This window comes from Mobula hypostoma, chromosome 26 (genome assembly GCF_963921235.1).
Source record: "Mobula hypostoma chromosome 26, sMobHyp1.1, whole genome shotgun sequence".
NCBI lineage: Eukaryota > Metazoa > Chordata > Chondrichthyes > Myliobatiformes > Myliobatidae > Mobula > Mobula hypostoma.
This window is the reverse complement of record NC_086122.1, coordinates 35432224-35446706: the sequence shown is the minus strand read 5'-3', so window position 1 is coordinate 35446706 and position 14483 is coordinate 35432224.

Sequence of the window (14483 nt, the reverse complement as noted above, 5' to 3'; positions counted from 1 at the left end):
GCAAATTTGCCAGACTCTGGGAAAAGAACATGGAAAATCGGACCAAATCAAAGAAAGTAAATTATTGACAATGGGCTGAAAGGCCTCCAGTTCATAGAATTCAACTGAGGGCAAAAAACAACTATAGAGGAATACACAAGATAGGAGATGGAGAATTAAGATTCACTCTCCAATCCATGTTGCACCAATCCTTTCCTTACAACTGTTCAGGTAGCTGAAAAAAAAAACAAGATTCTTTCAATTTAAAAAATAAGTTTTACTCATTATATATACTACATAGACAGACAGACACACACACACAAACATATATAGTGCTAGGGTGACTAAGACTTTTGCACAGTACTGTATTTATCACTGTGGAGTGGAGAGCGAGTTTATAAATCTGATGGGAGCAAAGATGTTGGGAATGGTGAGGGTGGAGCGCTATGGGACAAGTGGGAGAGAAGAATTGCTAGAGGAGGGAGTTGGCATGAGTGCAGACACACCCAGCCTTGAGACACCGGGCAAGCACATTTGATTTCAAACCATTGGTTTATTAATCATTACAGAATGTCTCTTTAGGTGCTTCCCACTCCCTCATCTCTCCCTTCCCCTTTTCCCAACCATAATTTCCCTCTGCCTGTCCCCCTCCCACCCTTAACCCACAATAGATTCAGGTTTATCATTATTCTCATATGTTATGATTTTTTTTGCGACAGCAGTACAGTGCAATACATAGAATTACTACAGTTTTGTGCAAAAGTGTGAGGTAACCTATATTTTATATATATATATATATGTCCCTATGACTTTTGCACAGTACTCTATATACACATATCCATAAAAAAGAAAAAGTAAAACAAAATCTTTACATACATGGTCGATGACAATTCCTTCTAGCACTAGGTTAGAGTGATTGGATCATCCAAAATCTTCCTTAAAGACAGGAAAGTAAGACCCAGCAAAAGAAAAGGGTACAAAGTACTTGTTAAGTGAGTATTAGCCATGAAGTGACTTTGCATAATGATTAATGATGGTGTATGTGTGAAATTCTTTTGACTGTTAGATCTCTTCTTAATATTAATACTCAGATTGGAAACGAGATATGCAATGATAATTATCTATCAGCCACTCCGGAATTCGCTGATGTGAAGCGGGGTGACAATTCAAATCTGGATGGTGGCTTTTAGCTGCAGGATGCTGACGATGTTTCTCATTCCATTGCACCAAATCCATGTTTTGAATGCGAGGAAAGGCACCGAATGGAAGCACATCAACAGAAAACTTTAGTGTCTAGCTGAGTATGTAGTTCAGTCATGTTAACCACATTGTTTTCAGTTTTATAATGCCTTTAACGTTCGTGTAAGTGTAATCATTGAAGAAAGCACAGCTGCACCTCCACTTAGAAGTTTGCGAAGATTTGACCAACTTTTTGGATGTGTACTGGAGAGTATGTTGACTGGCTGCATCACAGACCAGTACGGAAGCTCCAATGCCCTCGAATGGAAACTCCTACAAAAAGTGGGCGGCAGCACAGTAGCGTAGTGGTTAGAGCAACACTCTACAGTACCAGCGGCCTGGGTTCAATTCCTGGCACTATAAGGAGCTTATACGTTCTCCCCATGACCGCGTGGATTTCCTCTGAGTGCTCTGGCTTCCTCCCACAGTCCAAAGATGTACCAGTTGATAGGTTAGGGTTAGCCCGTGATTAGACTAGGGTTAAATCGGAATGTTGCTGGGCAGCACAGCTCAAAGAGCTGGGAGGGCCTACTCCACAACGTATCTCAATAAATAAATAGATAAGTATCATGGATACAGCCCAGTCCATCACAAGAGGTTTACTAAAATGTTGCCTGGGTTTCATCTCCTAAGTTACAGAGAAAGGTTGAACAAGTTAGGTCTTTATTCTTTGGAGCGTAGAAGGTTGAGGGGAGACTTGATAGAGATGTTTAAAATTATGAGAGGGAGTGATAGAGTTGACGTGGTTAGACTTTTTCCATTGAGAGTGGGGAAGATTCAAACAAGAGGGCATGGGTTGAGAATTAGAGGACAAAAGTTTAGGGGTAACATGAGGGGGAACTTCTTTACTCAGAGAGTGGTGGCTGTGTGGAACGAGCTTCCAGCAGAAGTGGTTGAGGCAGGTTCGATGTTGTCATTTAAAGTTAAATTGGATGGATATATGGACAGGAAAGGAATGGAGGGTTATGGGCTGAGTGCAGGTCGGTGGAAATAGGATAGGGTAAGAGTTCGGCACAGACTAGAAGGGCTGCGATGGCCTGTTTCCATGCTGTAATTGTTATATGGTTATAAGACAATCCCTCCCCGATCATTGAGCATCAACATAGAGCGTTGTCACAGGAATGGAGAATCCATTATCAGAGACCCCTGCCACCCAGGCCTCACAGGAGCCTCAGGACCCACAGGACCCACACCTCCAGTTTCAGGAACAGTTACTACCCCTCAACATCAGGCTCTTCAACCAGAGAGGATAACTTCACTCAACTTCACTGGAGATGGGGCTACGCTCACCTATAGACTCACCTTTAAGGACTCTTCATCTCATGTTCTCAACATTTATTGTTTATTTATTTATTATTACTTTATTTTTCCTTTTTGTATTTGCACAGTTTGTTTTTTTGCACATAGGTTGTTTGTCTGTCCAGTTGGGTGCAGTCTCTCAATGATTCTATTGTTTCTTGTATTTATTTCAAATGCCTGCAAGAAAGTGAATCTCCGGGTTGTATATGGTGACGTACATGTGCTTTGATAATAAAATTACTTTGAACCTTTAACTGGAGCATTGTGAGATGAACATAGAACCAATACACAAAAGGAAATACCAATGCTCTTGTTAAAGCGTCAGTTTTACAACCATCTTTACGAAGTAGGCAGAAAAGTTTAAGAATGGAATTCCAGAGCTTTGTTCTTGGTAGCAGGCGGCCCAACTGCCATAGGTGATTAAAATGGAGGGTGTGCAAGAGTCCAGAACGGAAGACTTCGGAAATCTCACTGTGCTGTTGGACAGAAGGAGGAGACAGAGATAGAACAGGGTGAGGCCATGGGTGATTTATGAATGATGAACAATGGGAGGTATTGTTGTGCCAGGAGCCAGTGCAGTTCCAGAATAGTAAATCATTTTCTTCTTCATTTGGTGAATTATACACAACTGTGTTGTTAACATAGTTTGCTGAAACCTTCAAAACTTAAGGATAATTGACAATTGCCCCGATGAAGGGCCTCGGCCCAAAATGTTAACTCTTTATTCCATTTGATAGATGCTGACTGACCTGTTGAGTTCCTCCAGCACTTAATGTGCATTGCTCCAGATTTCCAGATCTGCAGAATCTCTGGTGTTCAAAGATTACCAGTAAGTTTTCGCCTGCCTTCAGTAGCACCAACTTAAACCAGAAGTGTCATTCATAATAAAACATTTTATTGACTTTGTTTTGTTCTGAGAGTGAATTGGCCAACTTGTAACCAAGAGAAATTGAATTAATAATGGCAGGTGCCTGTTCGAACATGAGAAGTAGAGATTTTCCTCAGCTCAGGCTCAGAGAATGGAAAGTGTTGGTCCAGAAATAAGAATCCAGTGTTACGGCTATAAGCAAGGGTGAAGATCTCTGCAAAGGATGGTCTTGAAGCAGAGATGGAGTCAGCTAACCTAACCTGCAATAGCCTGTTAGCTGGTGCACAGGAAAGCAATTTGAATAAAAACAACAAAACGAAATAAATGCATAGTTTCGAGTGACAGCCATGCCCTAATTGCACTGACTCAACCCAAAGCCCTTCAACCACAGACAAGCTGTACAGAAATAGACAGTGACTACCATAACTGCACAAAGAATTTAATAAATACTGAAAATCACCAAGCAAGCTTTCACACCTCATTGGAAAAGAATTTTATTTTCAAATGTCAGTTGCTCTTCACTCCAATAGTCTTAACTATTCTTCAGATAGTTGACTTCTTAACACTTAGCAGGAGGAGTATATATGAGACCAAAATAACAGAGTGCTTCTTCTTCACTTGATGAATTACATACAACTATTTTGTTAACATATTTTGCTGTATTCTTCAAAACTTCAAGGATAATTGATATTAAAGCATTTAATTGTTTTTGTTTTGAATTGAGATTTGGCCAAATTGTTAATGGGCCCAATAAAAAATTTCTCCTTATAACTTACCCTTAGTTCATCATCGGCCTTGATTTGCAACCCATCCCTAACCTCCCTTTACATCCCCTTGCACATGATTGCCTCCCAGTTCTACATCCATCCACGGTAAAATTGCCAGTCTGAAACCCACCAGTTTAAATCCATGGTATATTGCTACACAGTAAATGTTCCCTCAGTGAATTGTTTCTGGAGGAAATTGGTGACTTAGAATGTGGATTCCAATGTCTTTTTTTTTACTCAAAATCCTTTGTAAATCTAACACACTAGCATATAAAGAAGTAGTCAGCCATGTGGAATGGCATTCAGTCGTGTGTAACACCCACAGGATTTCTTACCACACACGCATAGCCCTCTGATGCCTTGGAAGAGCCCTCCAAATCACATCCTGGCCTTTGTCCTTCCCTTTTTCTTAAACCATGTCCAACCCTGCAAACCCCACCACAACCTTTCTGTTTCCTGATTTCTGGTCTCTTTCATCTTGGCCCTATATTGACTCTATATTCCTCTCCATAGATACCACCTGACCTGCTGAGTTCCTCTTACATTTTCTGTGTGTGTTATACTAATCTCATTCTGTGCTTTCAGCTGCCGAAGCATTTAGTGAGACCTCCCACCCGTGACATCCTTGCATTCCTATTTCTCCGTCTCCTGCTTTAAGATGCCACTTTATACTATCTCAAGATCAAATTGTCAGTCACCGATCATGATGTCTGTGGCTTGGTGTTAACAACCAGCTCGCCCCACCCAATTACGCCTTGAGACCAATCAACCTACTAACCTGGATGTCTTTGGAATGTGGGAGGAAACCAGTGCAAAAGCTGATGAATCCGAAGGAACAGCAGAGAGCAACACAGTTTGGCAGCAGTGGTGTCACAGGAGTTGCCAGTCAGTATTGAACTCAAAGTAGGACTGCCTTAGGGACTCCAGCTCTGGGTTTACTCCCAGATCCTTCCCATGAGTGGGTGTAGCCGCAAAGCAGCGGAGGTTTGAGACCAGAGCTTCTCTTCTCCTAGGCGAGCTGCTAGCCGTGGCTGACAAGCCCTATCTGCTCAGAGCGACAGGTTTTAAGGCACCAGTAACCTGCTTTTGCCCCTTCTTCTGTCAGTAGAAACAGTTCCACTGGGCTTAGTAGCTAAGTCACATGTGAAGGCCAGGAACTGGACTTGGTTGTCAGCAGCTATTTGAGAGCACTTGATAGGTAGTAGGAGCTTATCCCCACTACCCACTCACTCCCCACTAATATGACAACCTTTAGGAACCACCAAATCCTAACCATTTGAGTAACTAACCATCCAGAATCCTCTTACAAGTCTCAGTGAGATCAAATGACATCAATTCTCCTGTTACTTCTCCATGGACTGCAATCTATTCTTCTTTCCAAGAAATTCTCCATTTCCATTTATTAATTTACTGTTGGGTGTAATGAGTTCTTTGAGCCTGTGTGGGGTGCTGAAGAGGGTTGAGATCTGAGGTGTTTAGAGTACCTAAATTGGTTAATTGTTGCTTAATGAGAGTCATTAATCATTTAGTGTTCCTGCAACACACATAAAAGTTGCTGGTGAACACAGCAGGCCAGGCAGCATCTCTAGGAAGAGGTGCAGTCGACGTTTCAGGCTGAGTCCCTTCGTCAGGACTAACTGAAGGAAGAGTGAGTAAGGGATTTGAAAGTTGGAGGGGGAGGGGGAGGGGGAGGGGGAGGGGGAGATCCAAAATGATAGGAGAAGACAGGAGGGGGAGGGATGGAGCCAAGAGCTGGACAGGTGATAGGCAAAAGGGATACGAGAGGATCATGGGACAGGAGGTCCGGGAAGAAAGACAGGCGGGGGGGGGGGGGGGGAGACCCAGAGGATGGGCAAGGGGTATATTCAGAGGGAGAAAAAGGAGAGTGAGAAAAAGAATGTGTGTATAAAAATAAGTAACAGATGGGGTACGAGGGGGAGGTGGGGCATTAGCGGAAGTTAGAGAAGTCGATGTCCATGCCATCAGGTTGGAGGCTACCCAGACGGAATATAAGGTGTTTTTCCTCCAACCTGAGTGTGGCTTCATCTTTACAGTAGAGGAGGCCGTGGATAGACATGTCAGAATGGGAATGGGATGTGGAATTAAAATGTGTGGCCACTGGAAGATCCTGCTTTCTCTGGCGGACAGAGCGTAGATGTTCAGCAAAGCGGTCTCCCAGTCTGCGTCGGGTCTCGCCAATATATAAAAGGCTACATCGGGAGCACTGGATGCAGTATATCAACCCAGCCGGCTCACAGGTGAAGTAACATACATCAAAGTTGCTGGTGAACACAGCAGGCCAAGCAGCATCTATAGGAAGAGGTGCAGTCGGCGTTTCAGGCCGAGACCCTTCGTCAGGACTAACTGAAGGAAGAGTGAGTAAGGGATTTGAAAGCTGGAGGGGGAGGGGGAGATCCAAAATGATAGGAGAAGACAGGAGGGGGAGTGTTGCCTCACCTGGAAGGACTGTTTGGGGCCCTGAATGGTGGTAAGGGAGGAAGTGTAAGGGCATGTGAAGCACTTGTTCCGCTTACACGGATAAGTGCCAGGAGGGAGATCAGTGGGGAGGGATGGGGGGGACGAATGGACAAGGGAGTTGCGTAGGGAGCGATCCCTGCGGAATGCAGGGGGGGGGAGGGCAAGATTTAGTGGTCCTTGTGTTTTTCTTGAGTGACTCGCTCTTTGTAAGGTGCTGCCTATGTTCTTTTGGAATTATTATGAATAAACTCTTGTCACCATCTCTACATTGGAGTCGGTCTTCCCTCTGCACTTGGGTTCCAATATTGCCAGCCTTCATTGTGTGAGTTGAGACAATCCCCTGCTGATGATCATGTATGGTAAAGACATCAGTCCCAAACTTTGAGCATGGATCTACACTAGGCTGGACTTTCCCTGCCCTCTGAAGGTCCCTATTAGGAGTGACGAGAATTTCATAGGTCACCAAATCAACCTAATTCTGATTCTGATAGTTGAACTCAAAATCACAAGGTGAATGTAACTGGCCAGGATTGAGTCATAACCTGGGGATGGAGGAATGTAACTGGTTTTGCTTGTATTGGAGTGTTATACCAAACTTTCCCTCAGGAGATATAATGGGTGGGGAAAATTCCAAATTTTTCCTTCTGTATGTCACTGTCGTCATCATCATCTTAAAATAAACAATAACAACTACACAAAGGCATGTTTATTATATCCTCGATATAAAAGAATATTTTAAGAATCTTTCACAAAATATATCTCACAGTGAATGAATTAATTGTGAACTGTTGACAAGGCCAATACATCCCTATGAACTCAGCAAGTTCCTAGAAATTCAATGATCGGAGGGCCTTTCATTCATATAGCACCTGTCAATGTAACACTTTCCAGCCAATATTTTGTGCCATGTGGAGATTACAGCTGTCAATATGCCCACCAAGCTCCAAAAAACAGTAAAATAATACACACAAAATGCTGAAGGAACTCAGCAGGTCAGACAGCATCTATGGAGGGGAATAAACAGTCGACTTTTTGGGCTGAGGCCCTTCATCAGGACTGGAAAGGAAGGGGGAAGATGCTAGAATAAAAAAGGGGGAGGGGGAGGGAAGACACGCTGGAAGGAGATAGGTGAAGAGTACATGGTTGAAGAGTGGGTTATGACCAGATGATAGAGTCTCAGAGTAATGCAGCACTGAAATAGACCTTCAGACTAACTGGTCCACACTTGACCACAGCATCCTCCTGTTAGTCCCATTTACCTGATTTCAGCCCAAACCCCTCCAAGCTCTTCCCCTTCATGCACTTACCCATCTCAAACTCTTCCTCTGCCAACACAATCCAGGCACTCACTACCCTTTGTGGAAAGAAGTTGCGGTACTTCTCAGATCTCTTTGAAATCTCTCACTTCCTATCTTATATCTCTGCCCCCATCTTAATTTGGCCACCCCAACTCCGGAGGAAGGACCATGATCCTTTCCGCCTTATCCATACTCTTCATGATTTTGCAAGCGTCTACGAGTTATTCTCCTATGTCCAAGGGATAAATTTTCATGGTGGCCAATCTCTTTAGCACAGGCCCTTTTGGCCTCATAATTTTTTATCTGCACTTTCTCCGGCTCGAGAATTTTAGTAGATATTTTTCTACCAAAGTTTTACAAAGGTGACCTCATTTAAGGAATCTTCTAGGATACTGTCATCTATTAGTGCAGCACTAAATTCCTGAAGCAATATTTCAATATTTCATATCACCACACCCCCTCAACTGACCTGAGCGTTGAGTTCTTGTCTTCGCCAATTCAGTCATCTTTGCGATAGACACAACATCATATTCATGGGCCCAAAGAGAATGCTGCAAATTTTGTGATCTTCTGCGTAAGGCCCTAATTTTCATAGAACATAGAACATAGAATAGTACAGCACAGTACAGACCCTTCGGCCCACAATGTTGTGCCGACCCTCAAACCCTGCCTCCCGTATAAGCCCACACCCTAAATTCCTCCATATATCTGTCTAGTAGTCTCTTAAACTTCACTAGTGTATCTGCCTCCACCACTGACTCAGGCAGTGCATTCCACGCACCAACCACTCTCTGAGTAAAAAACCTTCCTCTAATATCCCCTTTGAACTTCCCACCCCTGACCTTAAAGCCATGTCCTCTTGTATTGAGCAGTGGTGCCCTGAGGAAGAGGCACTGGCTGTCCACTCTATCCATGCCTCTTATTATCTTGTACTCCTCTATCATGTCTCCTCTCATCCTCCTTCTCTCCAAAGAGTAAAGCCCTAGCTCCCTTAATCTCTGATCATAATGCATACTCTCTAAACCAGGCAGCATTCTGGTAAATCTTCTCTGTACCCTTTCCAATGCTTCCACATCCTTCCTATAGTGAGGTGACCAGAACTGGACACAGTACTCCAAGTGTGGCCTAACCAGAGTTTTATAGAGCTGCATCATTACATCGCGACTCTTAAACTCTATCCCTCGACTTATGAAAGCTAACACCCCATAAGGTTTCTTAACTACCCTATCCACCTGTGAGGAAACTTTCAGTTTTTAATTCTCCATTGAAATTCAATCACATAGTGTGGAAAATCTGGCACACCATGGTCCAATTTCCAAGAAGTTGCACATTTCCTTGCAATTCCCTGACATGGTAGTACCTGCCAATGCCTTCAGGGGGCGCCCACTGTTTATATCTGCAATTTATCACTGTCGCTATCATATGTATTTACTTTTGAAGAAAGTCAGTTATAACTTTCTCCTCATCTACTGCCAAGATCAGTGAAATTATTTTTAAAAAAAAGCTGCTGACACAGATTTCCGATTGAGGGGCACACTTTCTATTTTGTAGAAGGGTGCCTGAGTTAAAACTGCAGTTCTGACTGATGCCCCAGCACATGCCAGAAGGAAATAAAGTCCAGCTCCACTGGTTTTTGACTTCAGCTGTTAAACGAGCAGAAACACAGGGGTTGAGGAGTGGCGGTGGATGGCATTTGTAGGACAACAGGAAGAAAGACAGTGAGGAGCCAACAGACAATGCGGAAGAAATAAAGAGGGTGTGGACGAGGGCAGCAATGTGGGGGTGAGTCAGAGAGAGAGAGTCAAGGTTGACAGATAGCAAGCTAGGAATAGAGACAGAAGCAGAAGGGTACAGAACAGAGAGGAAGGAAGGAAGAGAGTGGCAGAGGGAGAGAGGAAAGAGAGAAATGATCATGCAGGATAAAGAGAGGAAGATGAAGGAAATAAAGAGATGAAAAACTTTTGGAAAACCGGGCAAGCTGCAAAGGCTCGGAAATATACCCAGGATAATCTTGCTGACTTTCTGGTGTACTGCAGCCTTGACCCACACTTGATCATGTGGGAGTGACACATGCCAGAAAACCAAAACTATTTTTCATTACGATATGAATCACATGCCTCAACATGCGATGTCAAATTAAATTTGCTTTACAGACATTACCCCTAGTTACACAAAATGCTGGAGGAACTCAGCAGGTCTGGCAACATCTATGAAACTGATGTCAATATCCCAGCAACACACATCAAAGTTGCTGGTGAACGCAGCAGGCCAGGCAGCATCTCTAGGAAGAGGTACAGTCGACGTTTCAGGCCGAGACCCTCCGTCAGGACTGAGAAGGAAGGGGGAAGATGCCAGAATGAAAAGGCATGGGAGGGGACGGAGGAGAGCTAGAAGGTGATAGGTGAAGCCAGGTGGATGGGAAAGGTAAAGGGCTGGAGAAGAAGGAATCTGATAGGGGTGAAGAGTGGACCACAGAGGAAAGGAAAGGAAGAGGGAATCCAGGGGGAAGTAATAGGCAGGTGAGAGGTGGTTAAAGGCCAAATTGAGAAGTAGAAGAAGGGAGGCGGAGGGAAAAAATTACCAGGAGAAATTGGTTAGTCATGTCATCAGCTTGGAGGTTACTTAGATGGAATATAAGAATACACTGCTCCTCCACCCTGAGGGTGGCCTCTTCTTGGCACAAGAGTAGGCCATGGACTGACATGTTGGAATTGGAATGGGAATGTGCATTGGAATGAAAAGGTTTGGCCACCAGGAAATTCTGCTTCATGTGGATGGTGCAGAGGTGTTTGACAAAGCGGTCCCCCAATTTACAACCAGTCTCACCAGTGTGGAGGTGGCCACATTGGGAGCATCAGACACAATAGATGATGGCGGCAGATTCACAGGCGAAGTGTTGCCTCACCTGGAAGGATTGCTTTGGGCCCTGAAAATCCCAAGGTATTAACTACCCCTCACTGACAGAGAAGCAATAGATACATGTGATTTTTGCAGACACAAGCGACTGTTGATGCTGGAATCCGGAGCACAAAAGTCTACCACTGGGGGAGTTCAAAGAGTCAAATGCCATCAACAGTGGCAAAGGGATGATTGAGGCCTGCATTGGGATTGAGGGTATTGAGGAAAGGTATGACAAGAATCTGGTTGATGCTGAGGAGTTGGATTGGACCGTAGGCAGATGGATCTGGGGTGGGCAGTGATGGTGCTGAGACAAACTGGTGGGTGATAGTTGGAAACATTGTCATCATCATTATGTGCAGTGTCCTATGACCTGGACAATCATGGTCTATCCATGATCATGATTGTTTGGCAAATTTTCCTATAGCAGTGGTTTGCCATTGCTTTCTCCTGGGCAGTGTCTTTACAAGATGGCTGATCCCAGCCATTATCAGTACTCTTCAGATATTGTCTGCCTGGCATCAGTGATCGCATAACCAGGACTTGTGATATGCTTAGTCATAGTCATAGTCATACTTTATTGATCCCAGGGAAAATTGGTTTTTGTTACAGTTGCACCATAAGTAATAAATAGTAATAGAACCATAAATAGTTAAATAGTAATATGTAAATTATGCCAGTAAATTATGAAATAAGTCCAGGACCAGCCTATTGGCTGAGGGTGTCTGACCCTCCAAGGGAGGAGTTGTAAAGCTTGATGGCCACAGGCAGGAATGACTTCCTATAATGCTCTGTGCTGCATCTCGGTGGAATGAGTCTCTGGTGTCCTGTGCCCACCCAGTACATTATGTAGTGGATGGGAGACATTGACTAAGATGGCATGCAACTTGGACAGCATCCTCTTTTCAGTCAGAGAGTCCAGTTCCATCTCCACAACATCACTGGCCTTATGAATGAGTTTGTTGATTCTGTTGGTGTCTGCTACCCTCAGCCTGCTGCCCCAGCACACAACAGCAAACATGATCGCACTGGCCACCACAGACTCGTAGAACATCCTCAACATCATCCGGCAGATGTTAAAGGACCTCAGTCTCCTCAGTAAATATGACCATCCGCCACCTGGTCCCATGGCTTTACTTGTCCCTGATCAGGGGCCTAAGCAGGTGCCACACATTGCCGGAGGGTGATCTGCAGGCTGATGGAGGGAAGGAATGCCTTACACCTCCTTTGGTAGATACATATCTCTAACCCGCTATCTGTGATAGGTGGAAGCACAAGCAGAAAAAACATTTTAACCCCACGGAGCCAGGTAGGGGAGAGGAAGGGTAGTGACTGAGGCTGGTAGGTGATAGGGAGAACAGAATGAGGGAAAATGATGGACAGGGGGAACCAGATGGGGAAAGAATAGGAAAGATGATCCAAGGGAGAAGAAACCCTTTGGGTGATGGTAGATGGAGCCAAATGGGGCAGAGTGATGAATCTGGACCAAGAGGGTTGGAAGGAGGATTGGAAATGGTGAACAATGGGAGAGAGCCCTTGGGTGGACTGTTGACAATGGGAGAGATCCACAGAGGAGTGGGTTACCTGAAATTGATATCTATTTGGAAGCTGGATGAACAAGCCTAGCTGGCCCCAAACGGGAGTATGGACCTTCTATAAATATGCTGATCTGAATCAAATGACATCATCAGGACCAAACGGCAAATCACCAGCAACGTATCCTCATCCAGTCATAACGGTGACGAGTCTTAGTCCCCAAAAGACCTTACAGATGTGCATATTCTGTGACAAGGTATGGTACATGTGGTATAGAAGAAGTCAGGAAATATAGAGGGGGCTTGAGCAAAAACAAAGCAGCAGAGATGATTCAGCGGGGAGCAATCACTTTAATAATAAACTGCAAAATAACAAGCCACGAGGGGTCACAAATCAAGACAGAACAGATACTTAACACAACAAGGTAACTGAAGACTAGGAACAACTGGTAGAGGCTGCCTAGTTCAACGGGCGAACAAGGACTATGGATGAGACTTGGGTTTAAATAGGTTACAGGTATGGAGTTGGAAAAGAGTGGCAGGTGACTCCTGTTGCCTGGGTGGAGACTAAGAGGACCTTGCTTGTGCAGGCCTGATGGAAGAATAACTGGGTGAATGGAGCCCCTGGTAGAGTGGAATGTACAAGGTCATCCGTGGGTTGGGTTGATATGGTGGAGAACACTTGAGACGTGCACATAACATTGCAGGTTACAGTCCATCGGATAATTACAGTTGTAGGTGGATTGGTGAAGGAGATATTATGATTGTTAGTTTCAATGATTGAGTGAAGTTACTGTAGGCGATGGAAGAAATTGATAGGTGATATGATTAATAGAGTAAGGTTCAAATGTTGTTGGAAGTGTTTATTATTTGGGTAGTGTGTAGGAGCAGCAGGGTGGAGATACATCTCTTCCAAAGGATGTGTAAGGCATTCTTTCCCTCTGCTGGCCTGTAAGTCACCCTTGGGCAAAGTGTAGCATCTGCTCAGCCCTCCAATCAGCATCATTTAAAGCCTTGGACAGATGGTGGGCAGTCGTATGAGCAGCTGGTGCATATCGCAAGTCTTGGTTATGCAACCATTGACGCCACGCAGACCATCCCTGAAAAGTAATGGCTGGGGTCACCTGTTTTGTGAGAACACTGCTCAGAAGAAGGCAATGCCAAACCACTTCTGTGGAAATATTTGCCAAGAACAGTCATGGTCATAAGACCATGATTGTCCAAGTCATACAACACGGCACATAATGATGATGTTATATGATACGGCGCATAATGATGATGCCATATGACACTGCACACAATGATGATGATGAGGTGAATAGTAGATTAGTGGATAAAACATATCATGGGGCAGATCAAACAGGATTTGACACAGAAATGTATAGACAGTTCTGTCCACTAATCTACTATTCATCTCATTAATGATGGGATAGGGTCTACATTGGCATGAGAAGAGATTGTTTACAAAGAACAGTGTCATTGATGTGTTGACTGTTTGCTTAGCCTTCGTTATTCGACAGGATGTGGGGATCAGAAGCATGGCCTACATTTAATTGCGTCTCTTGCTAGGCCACTTCCTTGTGAAAGTGGTCACTGGCCATGTGCCTTGCCAAGGGGGTCTGGGATCACATGTCAAACTTGAGTAATGACTGAAGATTTACTTTCTTGGAGGATGATTAGAGGGGCGATGGATGCATATTTTCTAACTGCGTCTTATCGAAAGTGTGATGGAGTCCAGTGTAGGGAGAGATTATTAGTGGGTGGTTTCAATTGTGGGATTGACTCTATGTGCACTGTGCAGATTGTTGAACAGGCTCTAGTCATTTTGTGATTTTTTAAAAATTTCTACCCTAGACGATATCAGTTATGTGGTATTTTGCTATGTTTTTGTGGTGCAGTGCTGTCACATTGACGAATAGCAGCAGTACTGGTTTTGACAGTAACTTTTTCACTTGTGCTCTTGTATGACTGTTCGCGTCAACTATATACATATAAGAGTCAGCGTTGTCCAAATAACCCAGACAAGCAGGAATGGGACCAGGACAGCAAACCGATGCCAAGATTTATGCAGGCCAAGTTTTTGGGTATATTTAAGATGGTAGTTGATAGGTTCCTGATGAAT